At 43.5% G+C, this 14,459-nt stretch overlaps 2 long non-coding RNA genes across 2 annotated transcripts; both read right to left on the bottom strand.

Moving 5' to 3' along the window:
• Nucleotides 1-2,202: 2,202 nt before the first annotated feature.
• On the bottom strand, nucleotides 2,203-6,481 carry LOC116990823. Its single transcript, XR_004416634.1, has 3 exons — nucleotides 6,383-6,481; nucleotides 3,909-3,913; nucleotides 2,203-2,238 (listed from the first exon to the last, which is right to left on the bottom strand). It is a non-coding gene; the product is annotated as an uncharacterized LOC116990823 (long non-coding RNA).
• A 675-nt stretch (nucleotides 6,482-7,156) lies between these two features.
• LOC116990873 lies at nucleotides 7,157-13,982 on the bottom strand. Its single transcript, XR_004416646.1, has 3 exons — nucleotides 13,972-13,982; nucleotides 13,358-13,363; nucleotides 7,157-7,375 (listed from the first exon to the last, which is right to left on the bottom strand). It is a non-coding gene; the product is annotated as an uncharacterized LOC116990873 (long non-coding RNA).
• Between the last annotated feature and the right edge of the window lie 477 nt (nucleotides 13,983-14,459).

The following is a 14,459-nucleotide window of genomic DNA, read 5'->3' as shown; positions in this document are numbered from 1 at the left end:
TAATGCTTCAAAAATTATATATTTTATCTTAGTCTATATTTTGTTTACTGCCACTGTGTAATTATAATTGTACTTATAAATTAGCAGTGTGGGAAATAATTGACATTCTTATTACAGGCAATTAATAGTACAGGTAATATTATAGAATATTTCTAAATCAAACCTCAGTTCCTACTCAGATCGTCCCTAACTCCCAATCCACTTCTTTGGGGCTCTTGTGTATGGCTCGATTGTACTCATGTACAGTATGATTTGACTGGATAGTATGCAAACATAGTTATTCACTGTATCTCGATACATGTGACATAATAGACCGATACCAACATGGTTTATCCTATATCTTAGCTTACATGTTGGAAGAGCCATGTGCAGGGAGTATCCCGGCGAGGAGTAGCCAAGCCCACCAGTGGACTCCAAACACAGCCCCGAGCTACTGCCGCCAAGAGCAAGGAGGGTTGCTGCGAGCAACTGCTGAGAGCGTAGGTGGATCGTCGTGAGCGACATGGACCGTCGAGATCAAGGTGGACTGTCGAGTGTTACCTGGCAGGGGACCGCCGAGAACAAAGGGGGAACCCAGTGGAGGGCTGTCGAGAATGAAGGGGGACTCAGCGACGGCTGCTGAGATTGAAGGGGGAACCTGGCCCAGCCACATGTGGTGGCAGGCAGAAGATAGGACTGTTTGGTGAACTTTTGTAACTTTGTCGGTGCCAGAAACATGGCGACACTTGTGTACTGCCTAGTTGAGGTCTGCTGTATGATTTTACTGGGTTGTACATAAAACAAAGCATTTCACTGTACCTAGGTACATGTGACAATAAAGTGTAATTGCATCATTGAACATGGTAATTTTACCATCCTTTTATTCTCGTTGAGCAACTTTCATTTTTCCTCCTCTCTCTTCACACCTCTGCTTCTCATCCTTGTCTTCGGGTTAGGAGATGGTGGACTGCAAGAAGGATTATCACTTGCTTCCTCTGGCATTTTCACCTCCCTGCCAAACACTCATTTCTTGGCATTCCTACCTCAAACCCTATTTGTTTTTTTTTGAACAACCCATTTAATCCATGCCCAGAATAAAATGAATATGGTTTTCATTGATATTGTGCCTTTCATCATCACTGGAAGGTCAAGTGTTTTCTGCAGTGCCCTGAAGTGTCCTCACTGTTGTAGTGAAGGCAATGATAATGTTGAAGCCATAGACACCTCGCACCCTCAACCTGCCTCCATCTCCAGTCCATGACCGGTTCTTCACTCAACACCAATCTCCTGCTTATCTCCATATGCCTTGATACTGTTTAGACTTTTGATGAAGGATTTGATTTTCTGTGAAACAACAGAGCCGGGGGTGAGGAAGGGTCCCGACCTGTGACATCATCTGTCCATTCCCTCCACAGATGTTGAGTTCCTCCAGCACTTTGTATTTTGCTTAAAATATCAAAATCAGCAGTTGCTTGTGTCTCAAATAAATTTTAAATGTTGTTGCATTATTTATTACCTTATTGGTTTGCATGAATAAAATTAAACGGTTGAATCCAATTTCATGTTAGACTACGCTGCTGCCATTCCAACGTCCATTTTTCCATAACTAGTGTAGAAAATCAATGTTCCAAACATCAAGGCTGCAATGGAAAGTTGGATTTGATATGATTTGTTTAGCAAATGTCCTTGTTAAAGGACAATTTTGGTTATTTTGCCTTAAATTGTCTTGCTTCATCGGCTACTTAATGATTTAGCTTTTATGATAATTAGCCAATTTGGAGTGCTAAAGCTACATGTTAACGAGGAGATTGAACGAAGCATGAGCTTAATTAACATTTTGCACAGGGGTCACTTCATTATTCTGGTCCTTATGAATATTGTTTTTTTTAAATACCCAAAGTGTAAAACAGCCTCCAATGCAGATTTTATGAATCATCTTTTGAATGAGTATAAGTTCATAAGTTATAGAAGCAGAATTAGGCCATTCAGCCAATCAAGTCTACTCTGCCATTCAATCATGACTGATCTATCTTTCCCTCGATCCCATTCTCCTGCCATCTCTCCATAACCACTGACACCCGTACAAATCAAAGGCTGAGGCTGGAATAAGCATAGTGTTTTTTAAAGGCGTTTTCTAATGTAACTGTTCATTTTGGTGAAGCCCATGTACAAAGGTGTCGCCTCATGAACAGACAAAGTCGATCGAGGAAGCATGAAGAAAGGTGTAGCGGCAGATTTTCATATCTTTCAGGAAATTAACTCCCTAGTCGCTATTTGGATGAGCAGGGATAAGGGGAATATCTTTGATACGCATGCGATCTGGCTCACAGAGACCTTCAGAGCTTCTTCACCGATAAGTCTTCAAAAACACAGTCCTTAGATTAATAATCCACTTTGCATCAACAACTCAGCAGTGGAGCAGGTGAAAAAGATCAAGTTCCTGGGGGTGCATATAACGGATACCTTAAACTGGTCCACAAACATTACATCTCTGGCAAAACGGGCACAGCAGCGGTTGTACTTCCTCCGCAGGTTGAGAAGTTTACACCTCCACCCTCCCATCCTCGCCACCTTCTACAGAAGCACAATTGAGTCGGTCATGACCAGCTGCATCTCTACGTGGTGCGGCAGCTGTACAGCTGCGGACTGGAAGTGCCTTCAGAGAGTGGTGAGGACAGCGGAAAAAATCATTGGGACTTCTCTTCCTTCAATCATGGACATGGGGTACAAGCGCTGTCTGATTAGAGCTAAGGGCATTACCAGAGCCCCCACACACCCACAATTCGGACTGTTTATACTGCTTAACTCTGGGAGGAAGTACCGCAGCATGAAGAGCGGGACAACCAGGTTCTGCAACAGCTTCATCCCCCAGGCCATAAGATTACTGAACAATCAAAAAAACCGAGGCTAGAACTTTTAAAATATCGACACTTTTTAAAAAAAAACTTTTTATATATATTTATTTTACAGAATCATGCACATGAGGCATTTTTATGGACGCACCTAGCACTTTTACTTTTACTATTTACCTGATTGGAGAGTCAAATGCAACGAAATTTCGTTCAAGGTGCACTGTGTCTAGGTGTATATCTGAATGACAATAAAGTTTTCATTCATTCATTCATAAATGCTTTATTGTTGATAGAAAACAGTAAGAAATATCCAAATTTCTTCCGACACGTTACTACAATCTTCATCGAACTCTAGCTTATTACTTTAAACATTAGAAAACTCCTCGTGTCTCCGTAACACTGTCAAAATCTGGCAGGTGGCCCGCATGATCCCGCATGGTAGAAGGGAACTTCCCCATCGTCTCTCCAAACTAATCTAAAAACTAAACTTCTGCGCAAGCATCTTAGCTCCAAACACACCCAAAAACACATCATAAATCCCATCCACATTATAACGGGCAGTCTAAAATTTAAAGGCACATGCCATCATTAATGACATGCAAAACAGGCCAAATGGCCATTACATACCAGCCCCTAATTGCTCCCAGTATATTACGAGGCAATTACTGATAAACATTTAAAAAAGTGGCCATAAAGGCTTAACATATATCAAAAGCAAAAGGTCAGGGAATAAAACCCTGTGGGAAATTGAACCCCCGTCTACCGCGTGACAGGCGGGGATACTAAACACTATACTAACGAGGAAAAAATAGCATGCACTATCGACTCTTTCATCTTCACTTTCGCCTTCTAGAAGCAAGCACAACTAGGTTGTTAATCTTATTAAAACACTGGTTTTAGTTCAAAGTCGTACCGTGCATACCAAACCCTTAAAATCAGGCATGATACCCAGTATATAGTCCCAAACATTACAGTCCAAAGCTTTGATAGCATGAAACGTCTTCCTCCATGTCCGATCAACTCATGGATGTGTCGTAACAGTAATGTTGAAGTATGAAAATCCTTCAAAAGAATAACAGGATCTTTAACAATAAAGTTCACCGTTAGGTTTGATTTAATGTTCGGATCATTAGCAGAGATTTCAAATCCCAGATCAAGCTTTGGCCATTCTCTGTCTGGCTTGCAGAGAGATTTTAGTTCATTGATCCATCTCTTATCGCTTAAGAAGCGGTTCACTGTCAGTTCTCTGAAAACTTCATTCACAGAATATTCTTCTGTATCAACATATTTCAGTTGTACAACATGGGTAACTCCCAATGCTCTTTCCATTGGCAGATTGTCTTTGTCCAAATCCAACTCTCTGGTTTCTTTGGCTCTATCATTCAGTGGAATGCTTTCACAATTGTCGCTGTTCCACTTAGAAAGTGTGAATCCTCTCTTAATGCAAAGAGAAGTCAAATGTTCTACTGGTAGAAATGCTTCCTGCTCAGTAGACATGGATTTTGAGCAATCATCCTTGTAGAAATTATTCTTCAAAGAGATTCTTCTTTCATGAAATTTGGTATTCTCGCCAAACTTGCGTTTCAAAGTCTGGGTACGTTGCTCTGCCATACGACGATTATTCGGCAGATTAACACTTTCTTGTTTGAAAGGTAAATCCACACAACAGTGTCCGTCAATTTTCACTGAGTAGTTCATAACATCCATGAACTTCAACTCTTCATTCGACATTTCTTCAGATGGCTTGCTGGTACTTTCATTAGAGTCATGATTGTATGGCTTCACCACCATCATCAGTAGACATTTGATTAACAGCAATGGCAGGACAATTCAACTGATTTTCGTTTTCGTGGTTCCTTTTCAAGGAGCCATAGATAACCCATCCAAGTCGGGTTTTCGTAGCATATGGTCCATCACCTTGGCTCCTAACAATCTGTATAGGTTCCAACGCCTTCAAAACATTCATTCCAATAAGTAAATCAAGACTAGAATTTATTTCAGATATCTTGACATCCTTCAGGTAAGGCCATTGCTTTAATTCTTCATGTCTTGGTATATTTTGACGACCAACACGCCTAGTTCCATGCGTAAACACTTCAGATATTGGTATGAAATTATCTTCATCCAAACTGGATATCTCCATACTTGTAATGTAATGACTCCTGCTCTCTTTATCTTTATTCATGGTACGTAATCAAATCTTACTCTCTTCTCCAGTGATATTCAACCTTCTCGTCAGACTTTCTGTACAAAAGGTAGTCGAACTTCCGTGATCCAAAAAAGTATATGTTTGCAACACTGTATTCGTCTTGCTGTTCCTTACTTGCACTGGTAAGATAGAAAAATTACAAGCTTCAACCCCGGCCCCAATATGAGCAGTTACTTGAGGCGAGGTGATAGCATTTCTAGTAGTTGGCTTCTCACCCTGTTCTGTTTGCTCCGGTTCATCCGCTTCTATTTGCTCTGGTAATTCATCATCCATTTGTTCCAGTTCTTCTTCTTCTTCCCAATGCTCTGGTAGCTCTTCTTCAGTGTGAAGTGCTTCAGGATAATATTGCTTGCACTCATAACAAATTATAGGACTTACAGTCTCTCACCATATGTCCCTTTTTCAAACATCCAAAACAGATTCCCTTCTCTTTCAAGAAATCCATCTTGTCTTCATATTCTTTCATCTTGAATCTTCGACACCATCTTATGGTGTGACCAACTTCATCACATAACAAACAAAATACTATATGCTTGCTAGTAGACACCTTTCTTTTTCTTTCATCTGTCTTTTCCACAAGGTATGGTCGTGATAGCAAAACTACTTCTCTTAGGTTCAGATCTGTCTTCAGTTTTAGTAAAGGTAGAACCTTTGTTAGTTGCCATCGGTTTGTAATCTTCAATATTCCCGTAGTGTGGTTCTAACATGTACCGTACTTCCCTGTCCAAGAATTCCACCAGGTCTGGTAGCCTGGCTACTTGGTTCCTCTCATCTCTAATTTTGCCTGCTTCATCTCTCCACTTTTCTCTCAGTCTTCTGGGCAACTCAAGATGATTCTAGTATTACTCACAAGATTCATTTCTTCCATGTGGCCGAGATTTCTCATCGAGCTGCAACAATCTCTCAGAAATATTGGATAATCACTCAATGCCTCCCCATCTTCCGGCTTGATTTCTTTCCAAGCATGGGCCTTCTCCATGTAAGCGTTAGCAATCCTCTGTTCATCACCAAAACGTTCTTCAAGTAATCTTCTCGCCTTTTTCCAGCCATGGCTGCCTGGCTCCTTCTGAGAACTTTCTACAAGTACTTTCACACTTCCACTTGTGTACTTCACCAGAAATCGTAAGCGCTCCTTCTCATTCGTAACATTCGTTTCTAATACCTCCTCTAGTGCCCTTATGAAAGTTTCATACTGCAAAGGATCTCCACCATACGTAGGAATTTCTACTGGTGGTAGAATGAGAGGTATTTTGTCGAGCTATGATCTCGTTGAATTCAGTTTGCCTATTCAACAGTGCCAATAATCCATCCTGATAACTCTGGCTTGGCACCACCTATTGACAAACAGGCCTTTGTGATTCAAACTGGCTTGCTCGAGCCTGTGCACCAGGCCTCGACAAAGCGTGGTCCGCTATTGGTTTGTCTCGAGCATCCACGGACGCTCCAATACTATTTGGTTTCGATCTAGCACTCATTTGCTGAGATGAAGTTTTACCCATCTTCCTCTGTTCCAATGGGTAAACCTAGAAATCCGGTAGACATCGATTGTGGAATTGATCCAACTGCTGATTCACTTAGAGCAGTTTTTCTTCTTGGTCCAGAGCTCATCGTTCTTGACGATCTAGAGCTGCACCTTGACCCCTCACTTTCCAGTATCTCTTTCTTTGCTTTGGCCACCGCCATCTTTGTGTCTAATTCCAGTTGTTCCTTACATCGCCTCATCTCATCTTCTTGTCGTGTCATCTCTTCTTGCTGTCATCTCATGGCTTCTTGATCCCGCTCGATCTCATGTTTTTTCTTAATGGCATCCGCTTCTATTGAGAGCACAGCTAGCTCAGCTTTAGCTCCCATTCGAGCAGAAGCCCTCGAAACCGAACTGGCTGAAGAACCAGATTTATATCCTGAACTATCTGAGCTGCTTCTGCAGCCTCTGCTGCTGCTGTCTGTTTTTTTGGCCGCAGACTTTGCAGGCAGTAATGAAGGCTTGGCCTTTGCCATTCGTAGTTGGGCTACGGGGGTCTTCAACTGAGGCTCTTCATCGCTTGAAGATTCTTCGGTACATTCGGCCAGTACATTTGGTGCTGGCCTTCTTGGCCGCAGGCTTATGAGTGGCAGCAGCCGCCTTGGCCAGCGTGGGGTCAGCTTTTGTCTGTGCAATTGTTGTGGCAGGTTTTAGGGTTGCCTCTTCATCACTACTGTCTGAGCTGTTGTCTGACAAGTCACTGATTTCCATTTTACTCACTCCTGCGGCTAGTTTCTTCTCGGTCACGCCTGCTTTTCCATTCTGAATTCCGGGTGGTACAGCACTGTACGAACCTTGTTGTGCTTTGGGTTTCTTTAAGTTGTCTGGGTCCTTCTTCACCACCACGTGGTTCATCTGGCATAGCTCTTTTTTCCTCTTCTAATTCCATGATTTTAAAGAGGTTGTAGCAGATTGCCAAGTCTTTAAGTTAATCGAACAGAAGTCTCTGCTAGTAGCTCTGGCTTTGTTTTGTCAACATTTCTTTCAAAACCATAACATAATGATAATGTAGAGAACATCACTCTAACTCCAGGTGCAAAAAGATGATGCTAATTCAAATGGAATGCGTTTATCACAAGTGATTCAAAACAATCCAAGGTCGGTCTGCTTTCCCCAGACAAGCTGGAGAAAACACCTTCTGGTGGCTGTTACAGAAGTCTTTTAAAATAAAGCTGTGATTTCAATTCAAAGAGTAATAATCGATTTGTACTCACAAATCCTTAGATGTCTTCAGATGAGTCTCGATGCTGTTGATAGACCTCAAGGCCTCATCTGGCCGAGATCTTTATCTTTAGTTCCTCCTGGAACCACTTTCTTCTGGCTAAAACCTCTCCGAGAATCTTAGCCAATCTTTTGTCTTCATCTCTGGGACTTGTTTCGCTCCTGTAACGGAGGTCTTCTTCGATTTAATCTTCTGTCCCTCTCTCTGGGACTGGTATTTAACCCCCCTGCCGGAGGTACCCTTCGACAATGTACCACAGATTGGTTCCAACCCAAAGTCTCTATTCCCTCCATAGATGCTGCCTGATCTTATGTTCCTCCAGCACTTAGATTTTTGCTCAAAGTCTATCGGCTTGGTTCAACTCTAAAACAGCAGGAGGAAATCCGATAGCGTTTGTATCCAACACGGATTTCCGCCAAATTCATGTTAAAGTATTTAGGTTGCAGCCATTAGTTTGATTCAATGACTTTTAAATAGACAACTTTGACCAGCTCCTTCCAACAATTCCAGCAGCAGCTTCAGATGTGATTATCACTGTGATCCCAAGAGAATATGATCGAAAACTGAGCTTTCTGTTCCAAAGAACCATTATAAATCAGTTTGATTCACGTGGCAATACAGTTTGCCAAAGTCCTATTCGTTGTTATCGTTCTCACCTCTTCCAGACATGTTTTTTCTAAGACGCAGCAATCTGCAACTCTTGCCTCAGTAAATATCATTCTCATCAACCTTCCATAATCAATACAATTGAAAATATTTGGTCATCACATTTTCAATTCATTTCCTCCCTCCTCTTGTCTAATCTGCGTGTCAATTGCTTTTCTCTCTCTGTAGATGCTGATTAATGCACAAAAGGACAAAACATATTGGAGTAACTCAGCAGGTCAGGCAGCAACTCTGGAGAACAAGGAGAGGGACGTTTCGGGCCATGCTTATTTTTATGTTTTCCAGAAATGCTGCCTGAGTTAATCCAACACTTTGTGTCCTTTTCTTTCTCCATTTGTTTCAAATAACAGAGGGCATAGCTTTAAGGTGGGAGGGATAAGGTTTAAAGGAGATGTGCAGGGCAACCTTTTTACGTAGAAGTTGGTGAGTGCCTGGAACATGCTGCGTAAGGTGGTGGGGGCATTTAAGAGACTTTTGGATATTCACATGGATATGCATGGAACATGTGTCGGGAGATAAGAGCTGATATTGGTATCATGTTTGGCACAGATATTGTGGACTGAAGAGCCCATTCATGTGCTATACTCTTCCATGTCCCATGTCTGCATCCTCCAGCATCCACCCATCCTTTCCCTCACCTTCACTTTCTTCAACTGAGACTGAATTTCACGTTCGGTAATAGGGTCATAGAGTGATACAGTGTGAAAACAGGCCCTTCAGCCCAACTTGCCCACACCGGCCAAAATGTCCCAGCTATACTAGTCCCACCTGCCTGCGTTTGGTCTATATCCCTCCAAACCTGTCCTATCCATGTAGTTGTCTAACTGCTTCTAAAACGTTGGGATAGTCCGAGCCTCAACTACCTCCTCTGGCAGCTTGTTCCATACACCCACCACCCTTTGTGTGAAAAAGTTACCCCTCAGACTCCTCTTAAATCTTTTCCCCTTCACCTTAAACCTATGGCCTCTGGTCCTCGATTCACCTACAAGAGACTGTGCATCTACCCAATCTCTTCCTCTCATGAATTTATATACCTCTATAAGTTCACCCCTCATCCCCCTGCCTATTCAACCGCTCCCTATAGCTCAGACCCTCTAGTCCTGACAACATCCTTGTAAATGTCCCCTTCTCCTGGATCCTCTTCACAAATTAAAGTATGCTCCAGAATCCTCACACGGCAGCAAGTATTGGGATATCCTACTTGAAATCTGGCACAATAAAAATCGCAAAACATAATCTACCCTTTGAGATTTTCACTTGTAATTTGTTGAAATTCAGGGAAATAAATATCAATTCTATTTGGTAAAGCTGTTGCTAAATGGGATGTGAAGCTAATTTCTGATGTGCCCACAATTTCTGCAAAGATGATGTGTGGACAGGAAATTAGAGAAAAAATGATTTGAAATTCTATCCCTTCGCCAGGTCTGTAGCAGCTGCAGATTCCTATCAGACTGAATTAGAATTTCAAATATTGGAAAATAATATGCTTTGACCTGCAAGAATTTCAAACCACAAGGCTGGTTGCTTTGAAAGGATCAGTATATTTGTGCTGCTTTTAACTGTGGTCAGAAAAAAAGAGCTCTCATCTTTCCTTCAGTGAGCAAAAAATTCATGTTTTCAGTGTTTGACTCAGCAAAAAATAGCTTAATTTAAGAAAAGGCCTTCAGGCAGTTTCGGAGAACAGAGGACGCTTAAAAATTGAAAGCTGCAAACATCTCTGCAGTATGTGGCCTCCTCTATCTACTGCTTCCTCGCATCTATAATTGAGCAGGCATTAACTATCTTCCACATCTCTGTTTGCTCTTCTCCAAGACCAGTGTTCTACTCTCCATTTGTTTGGGCTAACAAGCACCTTCAGGCCGTTCAGCCTTTCAAATCTGTCCATCGTCCTGTAAGATCACGGCTGATCTGATTACAACCTGAACTCAGAGGGTGATGAATCTGTGGAATTCATTGCCACAGACGGCTGTGAAGGCTAAGCCAATTTCATCATTGTCTAGAGAACCATTGATTTCTGGAGAAATAAGGAGACGTGGGATTGACGCAGGAAAGTGGCTTTGAGGTAAAAGTTGGTCTTCCCAAGATGCCGCGGACCCGGACAGCCGCCCAGAGGACCTGAAGGCCTGTTGCTTGTTCTCTGAAGACCAGCGAACCGATGAGGGAGCAAGGGCCAGTAGGAGGGTGAACCGGTCAAGGTCCTTCAAGGTCGGCTACATGAGGCATCCCCAGGACACAAGGTTGGCAGGGCGATGAGAGGGATGTCGGTTCGCGGGCCGAGCCGGTCGAAGGCAATGGAGGGAGGCCATGCAGGTGCCTGAGGCTTACCTGGATTGGGAGCCGCTCCAGTAGACCGAGAGCACGGGTGAACCGGATTTTGGAATTTGGAAATGGCGCCGAAACATGGCGGTGCCTGCATGTGTAAACTTGCAAAAAAAAAATCACTGTTCAGTTGCACTTGTGGCAAATAAAGCACCATTGATCTGCGATTGTAGGACTGTAGGAGTGAGAGACCGAATGGCCTACTCTTGTATTCTTATATTCTGATTTGGAAGAATGAAGTCAGGTTTCACTCAAATGTTGGTGGCATCAACTATGTGGCCTGTGGAAACTCCATCACATGGCTTTCAGCATAACAATGACATGGTTCTTGAGAGATGTATGAGTGAAGGAGGCTGAATGATGTTCAGCTGGTTTATCTATGCAGCCCGAAACTATCCTCCTCTCCGATCACCACATTTCCCAGCACTGTGTGCTCTGCAAGTCTGGCCATTTTACATGGCATTAATGTACACCTTTCCTGATAAAACCATTCGTATATCCTGCATTTTCACCTATTTTCAGTTGTCATCAACATTAATGTTCTCTGAATGAAAGGAAGTGTACCTGTTACACCCCAGAGTTGGAGGGTAGTCAAGTCTTGTTTATTGTCATCTGCATAAGAATGTTGGAGGCTGGGAGGTGACCTCACTGATGTATACAAGATCATGAAGGACATGAATAAAGTGAATGTTCACAGTCTTTTCCCCAGGATGGAGGATTCTAAAACTAGAGGCCAAAGACCACAGGTGAGAGTGGAGAGATTTAAGTGGGACCTCAATGGCAACTTTTTCTCTCGGTGGATAGTCCATACCTGGAATGAGCTGCCAGAGAAAGGTGCAGAAGCGGATATAACCATGATGTTTAAAGGACATTTGGACAGATGTTGGGATGGGAAGAGTTTTATAGGGATATTGGCCAAAATGAGATGAGCCCAGTATGCCCTGAGGGTCGGCATGGACAAGATGGGCCGAAGGCCATGCTGTACATCTCCATGACTCAATAATGTAGCAAGCAATGAGCGCTTCAGTGAGACCAGGTTCACAGCCATTTTGGTGGTAGTTTCATTTCTGGAGTCTCTTCTTATCGAGTCCACACACAAGATTTGAAGTTGTTCAGTCAGAGCTGAACACACTTCTTGGCATCTGCATACAATGGTGTCTGTCTTGTCGCTTCTTGTGCATGGTGGTGGAAAGATTGGTGGAAACAAGGTCGTGACGTGAACGCTCTTTCCTTGACCACTTTTGAAGTCTGCAACAAGCATTATCTGGGGTTACCTCCATCACTGACCGTAGTTTACAGAATTTATTTTTTAAACTTCCTGTTTTGTCCAAATTCTTGTTCGTCCACTGTGGACGTTGATGGCTTCAGATTCAACTGTAACCACAAACTCTGGGCCTTAATTTGCTCAAAGTACTAGGGACTTTTCTGCTCTGGCTGTGAATATTGCCAAAAAAATCTATAATCGGCACTTTTAAATCTGTCGTGTAATCATATTCAGTTTTAACTCTGTTGGAGATTTTTCATATTAATTTTCCCCAGGATAGTACATTTATTGATGCATGGAAAGGTAATAAATGTGTGATAAAATTAATTATTAGATTATTAAATTATTTGATTTGTGAAATTATTATTCATTTCTGAAGAAGAGTCATGAACAGAAATGTTGTCTGTCCACGGGTCCGCTGAGTTCCACCTGCACTTTGTATTTTGCTCAAGATTCCAGCAACTACGGTCTCTTATGACTCGACAAATTATTTATGATGCACTTTTTATGTCAACTTTCTAGCAATTTCTTGAAAAGGCTAACTTGTCTCAAAATCTCAGCAATGACCACTTCAATGACACAGCCGATTGGGAAGATTAAATAATGCTGCTAGCGTTGTTGTACCGAATGGTTGGTCTTCCTGCTTGTTGCTGTCCTCTGAGCTGACAGTAGTGCATTACCAAGCATGGCACAACACCCACACTCGTCCAACTGTGGAGCCCTTTGGCTCCTCCAGTCGCAGTTAGATTCTATCTCCAAACACAAAAAGCCATGCAATTTATTGGTATTGGTTTATTATTGTTATGTGTTCCAAGATACTGTGAAAAAAGTGTGCTTTACGAGCTATCCGGGCAAATCATATCGAACCCGATTGTATTCTACAAGGTTGAAGAATAGCTTCTTCCCAACAACCAAAAGGGTCTTAAACACAGCACAACACTAACCTCAATCCTATCAACCTGAACCTATTTGATATAATTTATTTGCCACACAACCAAGGTCGGTGGTATTTGGGTTGCCAGCAGCGGTACAATAATAAAGAACACAACCACAATAAAAAATTTACACAAACATCCACCACAGCATTCATCACTGTGGTGGAAGGCACAGAGCTTGGCCAGTCCTCCTCCATTTCCCCCCGTGGTCGGGACCTCCACCCTCCACAGCCGTTGCTGCGGGCGTCCAGATGGTAAGGGACAAAGTCAAAGTCAAGGTGAGTCCAGGATCGGTTCTTCCCAACCAGAGACCGCGGCTTCAGGCTGGTGTAGGCCGCAGGCCGGCGGTCAAAGTTTTAAAGTACCTGCCGTGCCGCCGCCGGAAGCACCGCAGTCTGCAGGGCCGGCGGTCGAAGCTCCCCTCCAGGGGAGATGATAAGTCCATACCACGCCCGCGGTAGAAGATGGCCGCGGGCCGGCGGTGGAAGCTTCTTCTTCCACCCGGGTCCCCAACGTGAGATCCCGGGCTGTAGACGCCGCACCAGCTGGAGTTCTGCAGACCGCGGCTTCAGGCTGCCGGCTGCCGGCTGCCGCGGGCCAGCGTAACGGAGCGCTCCCCTCCAGCGAGGTCTCACCCGCTCCGCGCCGAGAGTCCACGCTGCGCCCGCCGCTGAAGCTCCGGGCGCGTCTCCGGGAAAGTCCGCGCCGATCCTTGCTGTTAGGCCACGGGGGAGGCGACCTGAAAAAGTCGCCTCTCCATGGAAGAGGCGGCCAAAACGGTTTCCCCCTTACCCCCCCACACCACCCCCCACACATAACACACAAAGAAACATTAAAAACACACTTTTAAACATAATAAAAAAATTAAAAAAGTTGAAAAAAGACGGACACGCTGCCGACAGGCTGCTGCCAGTGCAGCGCCCCCTACCGCCCCCTATCAATCTCTGCTTTAAAAATACCCAATGACTTGGCCTCCGCAGCTGTCTGTGGCAATGAATTCCACAGATTCATCATCCTCTGGCTGAAGAAATGCCTCCTCATCTCCATTCTAAAGGTACGCCCATTTATTCTGAGGCTGTGCCCTCTTGTCCTGGACTCTTCCACTCGTGGAAACATCACATCCACTTTATCTAGGCCTATCATTATTCCTCCACTCAATCTAATAAAGAGTTTTAATGGAACGATCCTGGGCATTGTTAAATGGGCAAGTTGCTGTAAGTACACAAAGCGCTGGAGGGACTCAGCGGGCTAGGCAGCATCTGTGGAGGGAAATGGACAGATGACGCTTTGGGTCGGGACCTTTCTTCAGACTGAGCCAGGAACCCACTCCATTTCTATGGCGTGGATGAGCAGTGTATAAATCGGTAAATTGATGTCAATCTCGCCTCGTCCTCTCTGATCAATGAGGAACTGTAATGATGGCAATTTATGAATAATCAAACATCAGGCAGCCCCAGGAAATTAGCATTTTTCAATTTATTTTCCTGTATA

The sequence above is a fragment of the Amblyraja radiata genome, chromosome 32, assembly GCF_010909765.2.
Source record: "Amblyraja radiata isolate CabotCenter1 chromosome 32, sAmbRad1.1.pri, whole genome shotgun sequence".
Classification (NCBI taxonomy): domain Eukaryota; kingdom Metazoa; phylum Chordata; class Chondrichthyes; order Rajiformes; family Rajidae; genus Amblyraja; species Amblyraja radiata.
This window is presented reverse-complemented; position numbering and strand designations above follow the sequence as displayed.